The following is a 12752-nucleotide window of genomic DNA, read 5'->3' on the forward strand; positions in this document are numbered from 1 at the left end:
GGATCCCCTAGAAGTAGAATTGCAGGTGGGAACTGAACCTGGGTCCTCTGCAAGAGCAGCAAGTCCTCTTAACTACAGAGCCGCCTCTCTATCCCTAGCTCCCATTCTTTTGTGTCTCTTTAGAATGCCAGTGATACTTTAACTTACTTAAGGAAGTTAAACACACACACACACACACACACACACACACACACACACTAATGAGACACCCAGTCTCCCACTGAAGGAATACACACTGCCGGGAGTCTTACGACAGCATGCAGTTTCACTTTATAATAGAAAACAATGAACAAATGAGCGTGTTTAAAATGAAAAGATAAAAAGACAGAAACAAAACCCGTAGCTCTCCAATGGCAACAAATCCGAGGCAAAGCCAGAAGAGGCAGGAGGAAGATGCTGTTGTGCAGAGAGGGGCACTGGACCACCCTGAAGGGTGGGGAATCAATGGACTTTGCCTTCCAGAAGGTTCTCAAGCCCACAGTTAGGTCAACACCATGCCTGCTGTAACCTGGAGCAGCTGCCTCTTCCCTACAGCCTATTCTCAGCTGTATTTCTTTCCTTCCGAGTCCACAGTGTCAACAGTGGAGGATCGACTCTACCGTGGCCTGAGCTGGTTGTGGGGAGTGGGAGGTGCTTCTGGTGAGGCTCCTGCTTCAGACCTGGGCAGAATCTTTCTGATTTGTCACTGATGCCTAATCTGTGGAGAAGAGATGTTGGTTTATTTCTCCCCAGGAAAAGCTAGACAATAGGATGCCCAACCTCGGTTTGCGATCACAGCATTAGTGAGGGGAACTATGGCATCAACCCTGGGTCAATCTGGCCCAAGGCCCGTCCGCTTTCTCCTCCTGCAGCTAGTTGCTGCTAGGGGTCCACCTGGCTTGGCTTCTGGTCCAGCCTATCCCAAAACCCTGCCTGCAACAACAGCTGGGCCTTGACTCTGATGCAGCTACTAGCTCCGCCTGCATTTCTCCAGCTACCTCTCTAACAAATCTCATCCAAGCTTCCCCTTCCTTCCACCCTTGGCGGCCTCTGTCCTGGGCCCCCACCTGCTCATCTGGTGGCTCCTGAGTCAACACTCCATCTCTGTGAGTTCATGTCCAAACAGCCAGTCAGCTTCAGCATGTGGTTAAGAGCTTCAGAGACCATGAGTCCTGGGATCAAGTCCTGCCCCCCCTATTCCTAGGCCATGTGACAGACATAGCCCCACCACCCGCCTCCCTCTCAGCAGCTTCCATGCCCCACTTCCCCTGGTGGCTGTGAATTGGGGCCTTGGCCAAAGATTTTTTCTCCGCCAAATCTCTAGCTATCAGTGCTTATATCTATAGACCACCCAACACTAGCACCACCCACAAGGACAAGCCTCTCTCCCTTTCCACTGGCCTCCCTGGTTAACATCTGAGAAAGTAGAAAGCCCATTGAGCTCCAGCTAAAGAATGAGGAACAAGACTCAACACTGCCTTAGGGCATTGCCAGCAAGTGCTCAGTAAATGCAGCTTTCTCACGATGGTTAGAATTTTGTCAGTTCTACCTTGGCCCACCTCTCTTGGCCTGCTCTGAAGCTCAGCACAGGAAGCCTGCTCCAGGCACTAGTATTTCTGGGCATGGAGGGGAAATCCACCTCCCTCCAGAGTCACTTGCCCAGAGCCTGTGAGGCAGCATCTCCAGGTGTCATGGCCTTGTTCTAGAATCTCTGCTGCAGAAGCTACACAGCCAAGGCTGCACCTCTCACATTCCAGTGTTTTGTTTCCATAAGTGTTCCTCTGCAGCTGCGACTTTTAATCTTCCTTTCCATGCACTTTATTTCAGTGTGCAGTTTAATTAGAGGCGCTTGCGTCTGGGAGAGCAGCTGTGTCCAGACATGCTTCTGAGAGCCAGGCTCTGGACCCCCGCTGGGGATGGCCTGCAAAGAATAAGTCCATTCACAGGCTTGGAGCCAGGACTGGAAGCCAGAGAAAACATAGGTCAAGTTGTTAAATGGGAACTTCAGATTGGGACACATACTTAGAATGATGGATGCAGGGCCACTGTACAAGTCCTCTCAGTGGCGTGCCTTGCTTATGTGAAACTCCCACAGCCATGGGCTTCCTGATGCTTACTGCTTAGGCCTAGCAGGTCCAAGAGAGGCTGCGAATCACCTGTAGGGACCAGGCTGATAGGCTACTGTGGTTCTGAATGTCAGTCTTCCTCCTAGTTTGGATTCAGCACCTACCATTTCTACCATGTGAGTGGTCCAGCACAGGGCAGGCTTCAACTACACCCTGGGTATCTGCATGCTGGAATCTCAGGTTGACTGGCTAAGCACTGCTCCCTCTGGCCTGATGAGTGAGTCTATCCCTGTGGGAGGAGGCAGAGGTGGAGGGGCTTCCCTGCCATCCAGTTGGAGAACTGGACAGCATGGGAGCGGGACACAGGTCACTCAGACGAACTGACGCCTGTGAGCCTGACTCTTTCATCCCTTTTTGGCCTCTTCCTACAGGGCTCAGCTGAAAACTACCATGTTTGAGAGTTGGGATGGGGCCCTCCATAATGCCCACCCCAGCATCTGACTCCGTCCAAGTCACTCCACTATCTATAGGTTCCTTTACTTCCTCCTGCCCTCTCCTTGTAGGGAGGTGTGGTAGTTTGAACAATAATGGGATCTAGAGGCTTGGTTTTTTTTGTTTGTTTGTTTGTTTTTGTTTTGTTTTTTGTTTTTTTAAATGCTTGGTTTCCAGTGAATGGAACTATTTGGGCAGGAATAGAAAGTGTGGAGTGCGGGTGGCTTTGTTGAAGGAGATGTGCCACTAGAGGTGGCCTTTTAGGTTTCAAAGCTCACACCAGGCCCAGTCTCTCTCTGCCTGCAACTAATGCATCAGATGTGAACTCTTGGCTACTTCTCCAGCACCATGCCTGCCTGCTACCACACTCTCAGTCGTGATGATCATGGATTAACCCCCCTGAAACTGTAAGCAAGCCCCCAGTTAAATGCTTTCTTTTAAAAGCTGCCTTGGTCATGATGTCTCTTCAGAGCAGGAGGATAGTAATTGAGACCAAAGGCTTCACGCACCTTAGCAGCTGTCAGGATGGGCACTGAGGCTCACAATGACATTGACAAACCATTCTCAAGAAAAGCCAGTGTATCTCACTCAGTGTGTTCCATGGGCTGGGGAACTGTGTCTCCACACTTTAGCCCTTCTTTAGAGGGCAGACAACTACGACACAGTAGCCCAATGGCCGGCATCGCTCCCTCAAGTTATGCCCCAAGTCTCAGTATTCTCACCTGTGGGATTGGTATGTGTTTTAGCCAGTCCCAGGCCACTGTGAGAACCAACAGAAATACCCAGCACCAAGGCAGGGATACAAGGCTCTCCATCTGCTTCCTTCCAAACAGAAGAGACAAGTTCAAGGACACCAGAGTCACACAGGAAACAAATAAATAAGCAGAGCCAAGCTCTCAGGCTCTACCCCCTAGCCTTTGCCACCTTCACCCCAGTGCAGGAAGCCAGGGAGGGTTAGCCAGTGATGGGAGGATCCATCATCTCTCCAGTGCTTCCTCTTGGCTTTGGCTTGTGTCATGAAGTTGGAGGAGATTAATCTCATCCTCTCAAAGAAAAGCCAGGAGCTCTGTTCGCAGAGATGTGATTTTTTCCTTCCTAGCCCAGAGTGAGATGTTGTGTGTATAGACAAGGTGAGAAATAAAGGGGCCAAAATACTATGTCCATCAGAGCCTTCCCTGGGGCCGCCTACATATGGGGAAGCTGAGGCTCTGCAAAGACATGTGGCAGCAATGGCAAAGCCCAGCTCTAGAGCCAATGCAAGGGAGCTCTCACCCCTGGTACACAGGCAATGCAATATAAAATTGCTCTGCTTGCTGCAGGCACTGACAGGAGCATAGGGAAAGATGAATGAGAGAAGGCAGTTTACTTTATTGGTCACCATAGCCACTGTTTTTGGCACCGGTGATAGAGGAGGAGAGCGGGACCATGGGAATGCCCTTCATTTTAAGGCAGAAAAAAACCTGCTCCATCAATTCCAGGCCACCCAGGGCCAGGTTCACGTTCTAGCGCTCTGTGAAAGTGAGACACACAGGCACAGATAGAACACTGCTTTCCTCTGAACTTAAGGCAGGATCCACACCCTACAAGGTGGGGCACATACACGAACATCAAGGAAATGGCCCTCCGAGGCAGCAGGGTGGCTCATACAGCCCCCAAGAGACCTGAGAAAGACATTCCCATGGTTCTACACATGGAACAACTCCCTGATGAATGGGTCGTCTGGACTGCTTGCATGACAGACCACTGGGAACCTGGTTCTGTGAAGGGGTCCTCAGAGTCTGGGCCCATTTCAGTTCTGACACATACACACTGTGTATATGTGCTGCCTTATTTCCCAGTTACTTCCTGGGAAAACTCAGAAAATATCAGTTGCTAGCCATGAGTGCGCTAGTATGCTCTCCATTGTGGCTCCCCCACTTCACACAGTACATATGAGGTGCTCAACTTCCAGCATGAACATAAAGAGAGCACAGGACCCATGTGTGTGCATGGGTGCTCAGTATATGTTGGTTGCCTTCTGAAAACTCTTGCTTACTCGGACACCCTCATCACTCACACAGCAACTCAATCCTGCCATTCCATCCTCAGAGTCCCTTCCACCATACCCACCTCTCCCCCTGCTTCCAGCATCAGCTGACCACCTCCCCGCACAGACCACCCTGAAGTTCCCACTGCCGGCTCAGCTTACGGACATCTGGGCTTCTGCCCAGAACTGAATGTGACAAGGCCTAGGGTGTGGCCTTGTTCCCCAGCCTGCACAGTCCCTCGATGGAGTGCTGATCTCTCATTTAAGAAAAGACACACTATGAGGGGCCTCTCACCAAAAATGTTTCTCAGTCTCTCTACACACACACACACACACACACACACACAAAATCTGCCTTTATGGATTTGCCGGGCTTTAATTAGCCAGAGGCTACAGTGGGGGCTTATTGTGTGTCTGTGTAGAGACAGGTTCCAATAGTTCTCAAAGGTCTTCTAAATGATAATCATCTGATAAAGCTCTTTACTTGAAATTAAAAAAAAAAAAAGGTGGAAGAGGAAGAAGGGAAAAGCTATGCTAGGTACAGTGAAGCATGCTTAAAATCCCAGTGCCTGGGAGCTGAGGCAGGAGCATCACAACTTTCAGGCTGGACTGGGCTATTAGCAAGCCACCCTTACAAGGAAACAAACAAGCCAGACTGCCCTTCCCTAATCTTGTATCCTGGTGTCCCTAGGCTTTACAACACGCACACAGTAGGAACTCCAGTCACACCAGTGATAGTACTTGAAAAAGAGAGAGAGAGAGAAAGAGAGAGAGAGAGAGAGAGAGAGAGAGAGAGAGAGAGAGAGAGAAGCAAGAAGAACTGGGAGTGGGGTGGCTGTGGCTCTGAGATCCCTCAGCGGAGGATGCTGGAAAAGAAGTTTGCCAAGAACTCCATCCCTGTGCTGAGCAGAGAGAAAGATGGGATCATTCTCTTGGGACACGCAGGGAACGAACCCAAGGCTTTCCTGCTTCCCGCCCTCCATCCTTCCCAGGGCTCCACAGAACTAAAAGGTTTCATGGAACTCTCTAGGGCTCTACCGAACCCCCAAAGACCCACTGAAGTGGACACTGGGGTCCCAAGTGAGGCCCTGCTGATTACTGTGTCACCTCAGCTTGCATCCCCGTTCTATTAAGGAGTTTTATTGCAATTATGAATCTTTAATCGTTTTCCATGTCAGGTATAAAAGTTTAATGGGGCCCCCCACTCCTTTCACTACAAGCGAACGATGCAGTTTTAATGAGACAACATGAGTTTTTCCCAACAGTTCAGAAGCCGGCAAACCTTGCCCGTATTTAAAGAGACAACAATGAAAGATCGAGGTCAATGCGAAGCTGCGGTGGGAGTCAGGACTGGGTTGAAAGGGGCTGGCCACACACTGCAGCTCCACAAGCTTGGATCCTGCTCAGGCAGAAGCTACCGAGAAGGCAGTGGACAGAATGGCACAGCCCACTCAGGCTGAATTCCAGCATGTGGCGCCTGCCTGCTCCTCGAACTCGAGGCACCTGCTCCCTTCTTGGATCCTTGGCAGAGCTGCGGTCTCCATGGAGGCCTAATCTAAGGCTTCAGATCAACAGTGGGAAACCTGAGGTCAGACAGGGGTAAGGACCCACCTGAGTTCAGAATGGGGTGAAGATTCCTGAGTACTCTCCGGGGGAACATCACTAAGAGTCAAATGCAGGCAGAACAAGCCACACCGACCCTCCGAGTGCCTGAGGTAGGCCAGACACCCACGCTGTTTAGCTCTGACCTTGATCCCATCCCCAGGCAGATAAATTAAGGTTTCCTGTTTTACAGATGAGAGCAGTGAAGCTCAGAGAGGTAAAACTGTTTATCCAAGGATGCCCAGCATGCCAGGAGCAGAGCTGGATGACCCCAGATGACTTGAAGAAATCTAACTGCAACACACTGGAAGGGAACACCACAATGGAATACTCGAAGAGCAGCTGCTACATTTTACATTTTTTTTTTACATTAAAAAAAATCCCCTTTATTAAACATATTCTCTTCTCATACAACATAATATTATAACCTCATAAATATGAACAGGTTCCCCTCCCTCTACCCATCCCAGTCTACCCCAGCATTACATTTAAATGAATTAAAATGAAGTAACATGAAAACCAGTTCCCCAGCACAGAATCTCTGTTTCGTTGACCATGTGTTGTTATGGCTACCTCAATAAACCAAGTTCCTCTAACCCAAGACCTTCCCCAGTATCTCCCATGAGCCTGCTCCTCCACTAGGCTCCCCAGCTCCCAAGCCCCCACGCCTTCCCACTCCCTGGCTGCAGCATCAGGGGTCCATTTCCCCCACAGGACACTGGAGCCATCATGCCCAGCTTCACTCTGATCTGGTCAGTGTCTCCGAAGCAGCCCCCTATGCTCCATCCTCAGCCACCTCCAATCCTTAAGTGGCAGGAAGGAACTGAAAACTGATCCTGTCACTCCCTGTCCCCCTTAACCCCGCCCCTTCCAGCAGCTTCTAAGTCAGCCTTTGCTGACTCCAAAGGGACCTTAGTGGTATTCCATCCCATGATTCCATACCACTTTTTTTTTCAGTGCATCCCTACTTGCCATCTCTCCATGCATCAGCACACAGACCTTCCCCTCCTCCAGACTGCACATACTGTTCCTCTGTCCCAAACACTCCTGCCTCTACTCTTTACCTGGAGGCCACCTGCTCAAACAGCACTGTGTCCAAGGCAGGAGGAACTGATCTCTTCTGCCCCGTCACTATCTGATCGTGCTGAATGCTAGAATCCAAAGCCAGTGACCTGCATCTCTGGAATAGCACCACCCAGAAAATGTTCAACATTAGTTGCCCTGGGGTGAGCAAGTGAGTTGAGTGAACTGATGAATGAGCCACAGAGTCAGAGCCTAGCCTTGGGCTCCTGCACACAAGCATGGGGCAAGATGTCTCCCTATTGTTAAATGCTGGGTTTGAAAAGACCTGGACTTACTTGGGAGGTAGGGCCTTGCAGCCCAGCTCCACAGTGAAGCAGTGAAGAGCAGCTGACTTTTCAAGCACGCGGGCTGATGGCAAAGAGGTAGCAAGATAAATCACAAATTTGTTTTTGCTGAAAGCAGAGGTACTGGGAAATTGAAGGTGTTATGAATCCCCTTATTCGACAAGAATGGAAACTGGAGGGCTAGGGAGATGGCTCAGTGGGTAAAAGTGCTTGCCGTCCAAGCCTGTCTGTCAGCTTGAGTTCAACCCCTAGAACTCACATAAAAAGCTGGACATTCTTAACAGGAGATGGAGGTTGAGAGACAAGAATACCTTGGAAGCTCTCTGGCCAGGTAGCTTTAAAGTACACAGCACAGTGGCAGAAAAAAAGAGAGACCCTGACTCAAAACAAAGTGGAAGACTCTTAAAAGTTGTTCTCTGACCCCCAGTTATCCTCTGGACTCCACAAAGGGAGGCATGTGCAAGCCTGTATTCGTACACATGGATAGAATGAAGGAAGAAGGGCGGGAGGGGAGAGAAAGGAAAGCTGAGAGGGAGGGAGGGAAGGATGGGGGGAGGGAGGGAGGAAGTCTAGTGGGGCAACTGGCTAGATGAGGTCTACAGACTCACTTTGGGATTCTTAATGGACCTCTCAGTTCTCAAGTTAAAGTCTACAGCTTTTATAGACAAACAGTGACGAGTCAGAAGTTACAATAGCATGTGTGTGTGTGTGTGTGTGTGTGTGTGTGTCCCATTTGTGATTGAAACAGAGGCAAATCCTTAGGAATAGACAAGAAGCATACAGTACCGTATGAACCAGATTGGAAGTCATTCCATGAACTAGTCAGAAACAGATTCAAAGGGCAGAGGCAGAGGTAAGCAGTACACTGGAGGGTTGGGCACCACCCGGTAGCAGCTCTTTGCTTACTCTGTGCAAAGGCAGCCTAGTAAAAACTGCAGCCAGAACTTGTCAGGAGTTAGCAAACAAAACTGTATGTGAATGGCCTCCAATGTTTACTGCAGAGTAACTATTGCTTACAGCAGTCCTTGGTCCATTCCAAAACAGCACAGGGAAGCAGTGCCAAGGTGCCCAGCACATCTGCGCAGATGGAAGTGTAATTCCCTCGGGCTGGTCATGGCAGGTGCTAATCCATGTGAAACTGCTGTGCTGGACCCTCACAGCGATGCATGGCACTGTGTCTCAAATAGGTCAGAAAATAATTTGGCAAAGGAAAAGGTCTGTCTGGAAAGGCCCAGCAGAGTGTGCTTCCAACTCTGCGACACTGGGACAGAGAGGAACATGGAAACAGGCAGAAATATAGGAACAGTGAGACGATCAGAGGGGCCTGGGAGCTGGGAAACGGAGAGGCTAAAGGGGAGGAAGGGTAAGTGGGCATGGGGGCTAGGGAGGGGAAGCTACGTGGGAGGGCACACGACGTTACTCCTCTAAGAAAACCCACAGAACTGTGAGCACGGATGTAAATTACAGGCTCCAGTGAATAATGTAAACCTCATCGGCTCATTAACTAGTACACGTGTCTCTTACTTACTAATCTATGAATTGCTAATAGAGCTGGAGGGAGGCTCAATGGCAGAGCAACTGCCTCACAGGTGAGGCTCTGGCTGCACTTCCGGTGTCACAGAAATAAAATGAAACAAATACAATCGACTAAAAAGTTACAACTGGGCGGTGGTGGCATGTGCCTTTAATTCCAGCACTTGGGAGGCAGAGGCGGGCGGATTTCTGAGTTCGAGGCCAGACTGGTCTATACAGAGAAACCCTGTCTCAAAAAAAACCCCAAAATAAATAAATAAATAACTGTATTAGTCAGAAATCATTTAAAAGTATAAAATTAAATTAACTTCATTACTTAATTACCTTTTGTTGAAGGTACTGAGCACTGAACCCAGTCCCTCCCTCATGCCCGCTGGGCAACTAACCTACCATTCGGCACAGTCTCACTAAGTTGCCCAGGCAGGTTTTGAATTCACTATGTAGGCCAGGCTGCACTTGAATTTGAGATCCTCCTGCCTCATCCCCCACAGTAGCTGGAATTATAAGCCCATGCTTCCAAGCCAAGCAGTTCTTATCTTTGGACTTAAAAACATAAATAAAAATGATGGAAAAATTAAGACACAAGCATGGCCCTGAAGATCCTGCTGCAGGGACAAAAGGGCAGCCAGGCACAAGGTCTCTCTGTGGGTGCAGCAGGGTGGCCCTGGGTGGGAGGAGACTGCCAGCAGAGACAGACCCAAAACACTTGGATCCACAGATGTGACATGGGTGTGTTCCAGATCACTATGGCAAAGGCGGATTTTATAACATGCAGTACTGGGAAGATGGTAGCTATCTAACAAAAGTTTTTATACTATTTCACCCCAAGGAACACATACCAGGTGAGTGAGAAATACAAAGGGAAAAACGTGTAAATACTTCAGTAGCCGAGGCTACAGCTTAGGGAAAACCTGAACACATTAGCTTCTGGGTTGAGTACTCTGCACTGTGAAACAAAATAAGCAAGTATTTCAGGGGTAAATGGTAAATTACTCTGTATCCTGGGCATGAAGAAGCATTTTCTAACGAGAACTTGGAGTCAACAAAAGAAAGGGCTGTGGTCAAACTGGAAAAAAATTTACAACTTATGCATTGGGAAAGACCCCATAAAGTCACGAGACAATGGCCACTGCACACTACAGACTGACTGTCTGTATTGCCACCTACATCGAATTCATACCTGTACAGGTGACTTTTCTCATCATTGTGACCAAATACTTGACAAGAAGCCAAGAAGAAGGGTTTGTTTTCACTTACAGTTTGTCTTTTCTATTGCTGTGATAAGACACCATGACCAAAGCTGTGTAAGTTTACAGAACAATTTATTTGGGCTTATAGTTTCAAGGGGTTAGAGTCCATCACCATCATGGCAGGGGGCACAGCAGGCAGGCAGGCAGGCAGGCAGGCAGGCAGGCAGGCAGGCAGGCAGGCAGGCATGCTGGAGCAATAGCTGAGAGTGTACTTCCTGATCCATAAGCATGAGTTAGAGAAAGGTAACTGGAAATGTCATGGGCTTTTGAAACCTCAAATCTTGCTCCCTCCCAGTGATAGTGATGCACTTTCTCCAACAAGGCCACACCTCCTAATCCTTCCCAAGCAGTTCCACCAACTAGGGAACAATTATTTAAACATATGAGTCTATAGGAACTATTCTCATTCAAATCAACACATAGTTTAAGGGGGTACAGTCTGCCTTGGCGGAGAAGGCATGGGAGCAGGCAGCTCCACAGTGGCAGAGGTGTACAGCTAGGATACCCTCCTTCTCATATCTTAGCAGAACAGAAAGAAAGCAGAGATGGAACAGGAAGATGGGCTGGATATTTCACATTCAAACCATGAAGAAAATCTAGCCTTTGCAAAAGAGATCAAGTTAGGAGGGTCAGAAGGGTGGGGCCCTAATCCAAAAGGTCCCTTCTAGGAAGATAGATGAAGAATCTTCTCTTAGTTAAGTAGGGACCTGGGGAGAAGCTAGCCATGAAATCAGTCTCACTAGGAACCACATCAGCCAACTGTAATAACCTGGCACTTGTCAGCTTCCAGCTGGAAGAAATAAATGTCAATTGTTTAGGTCACTCTGTTTACAGTGTGTCAATCAGCCTGAGTTAGCTCAGACATAAGGTAGGAGTGTGAACCGTATATATATCATAGGTGAGAGCCAATTATTCCCAGGGCTAAAGAATGCTTAAACTGTGCGTGTGTGTGTGTGCATGTGTGTATGTGCGTATCCAAAACTCTAACAGCAAGATATAAACAACTCACATAATGACAAAATGGCCCCTAAGCATATGAAAACACATACAACCTCACTCATAATAAGAAAATTGTACAGGAAAAGTATAACAAGATATAATTTCTCACCCATCAGACTGGAAAATCATTGAACAGGTGACAGTACTTGTCAGAGCTGGAAAAACAGGCAGACTCTTATACAGGCGATTGGGAATTCAGGATGGAATATCTTAGAAGCTCTTTATTCTAGAAATTTCTCATGACAACATACTCCCAAAAGAAAAAACATAAATACATGGCCATTCATTGTGGTAGCAGTTGTACTTGAAAAAAATAATGAAAATAAACTAAATATTCATACATATAGAAAAGAATGGCCAAATAAACTAGTACAGAAGTAGATAGTTGTAAAATAAATGAAAAATGACCAAAGTCGCTGTGCATGGACACAAATGATGTCCTGAAGCACACAAACCTGCGTGTAAAACTATGCCTATGGCACACTACCTTTTCCATAAGTAAAGAAAAGTGGGTCTGCGAGAAGGCACAGCAGGTGAGATCACTTGCTCTCAAGTCTGAGAATGCTGGTTCAACCCTTTGGACCCACAGGATGAAAACAGAACTGACTGCCACTGATGAGAATCTTACAGTTTTCATTTCATCCTGGGTTCTGGGGATTACACTCAGGTCATCAGTCTTGGCTGCAAATGCCTTTTATCCTGCTAAGCCGTCTTGCTGGACCTTTTGGGGAAGGGGAAGAAGTGAAGGAGAGACATGATCTCTTGTAGCCCAGTCTGGCCTCAAACTCTCTAGGTAACTGAGGATGATTGTGAAATGCGGGGATTTTCAGGTGTGTGCCACCATGCCCAATGTAAGTGATACTGGGAGTCAAAGTGATGGCTTCCTGTATATATGCTAGGTAAGCGCTATTCCACTGAACTATAACCATGGCCCCTATTTTGCAGACTTAGAGGTCAGAAATCTGATACATATACCACTACTCTAAAAGCAAGACACCAGCCCATTTCTTGGCTTTTTCTGAGCTTCTAGAGGCCACTCACATCCCTGGGCTGTTGGGAGATTCATTCAACCACACAGCAAGTATCTTCAAGCCAAGTTCTCCTCATTTCATGGCCTCTTCCTGCTTCCTACCCCACTTCTTTGATCCCTGTGACTCTGAGCCCAGAAGGCTAATCTGGGATCATCCCATCTCAAGGGCAGCTGGGTGGCAGTTGAATTCCACCTGGACCTTAATTCACTCTGTGACACAGACCTAAACATTCATGGGCTCAGGGCACTAGAGCACAGACGTTTTCAAGGTCCACTGTTGTTTAAGATATGTCTATTTTAGTTTGAAGACTGTTAAAATAAGAGCTACTTATATCAAAATTATTAATATTCTCATATTGTTACCAATGTAAAACAAGCCTAATACCTGCCTCAAAAGCAACAAGGCTT

The 12752-nt window shown here is 48.0% G+C and overlaps 1 protein-coding gene across 13 annotated transcripts in view; it reads right to left on the reverse strand.

The window, feature by feature from the left end:
• The window catches only part of Whrn (whirlin), an 85652-nt gene that overhangs the window by 21596 nt on the left and 51304 nt on the right, over nt 1–12752 (reverse strand). The gene's annotated exons all lie outside the window — the stretch shown is intronic.

This window comes from Mastomys coucha, unplaced genomic scaffold (assembly GCF_008632895.1).
Source record: "Mastomys coucha isolate ucsf_1 unplaced genomic scaffold, UCSF_Mcou_1 pScaffold18, whole genome shotgun sequence".
Classification (NCBI taxonomy): Eukaryota; Metazoa; Chordata; class Mammalia; order Rodentia; family Muridae; genus Mastomys; species Mastomys coucha.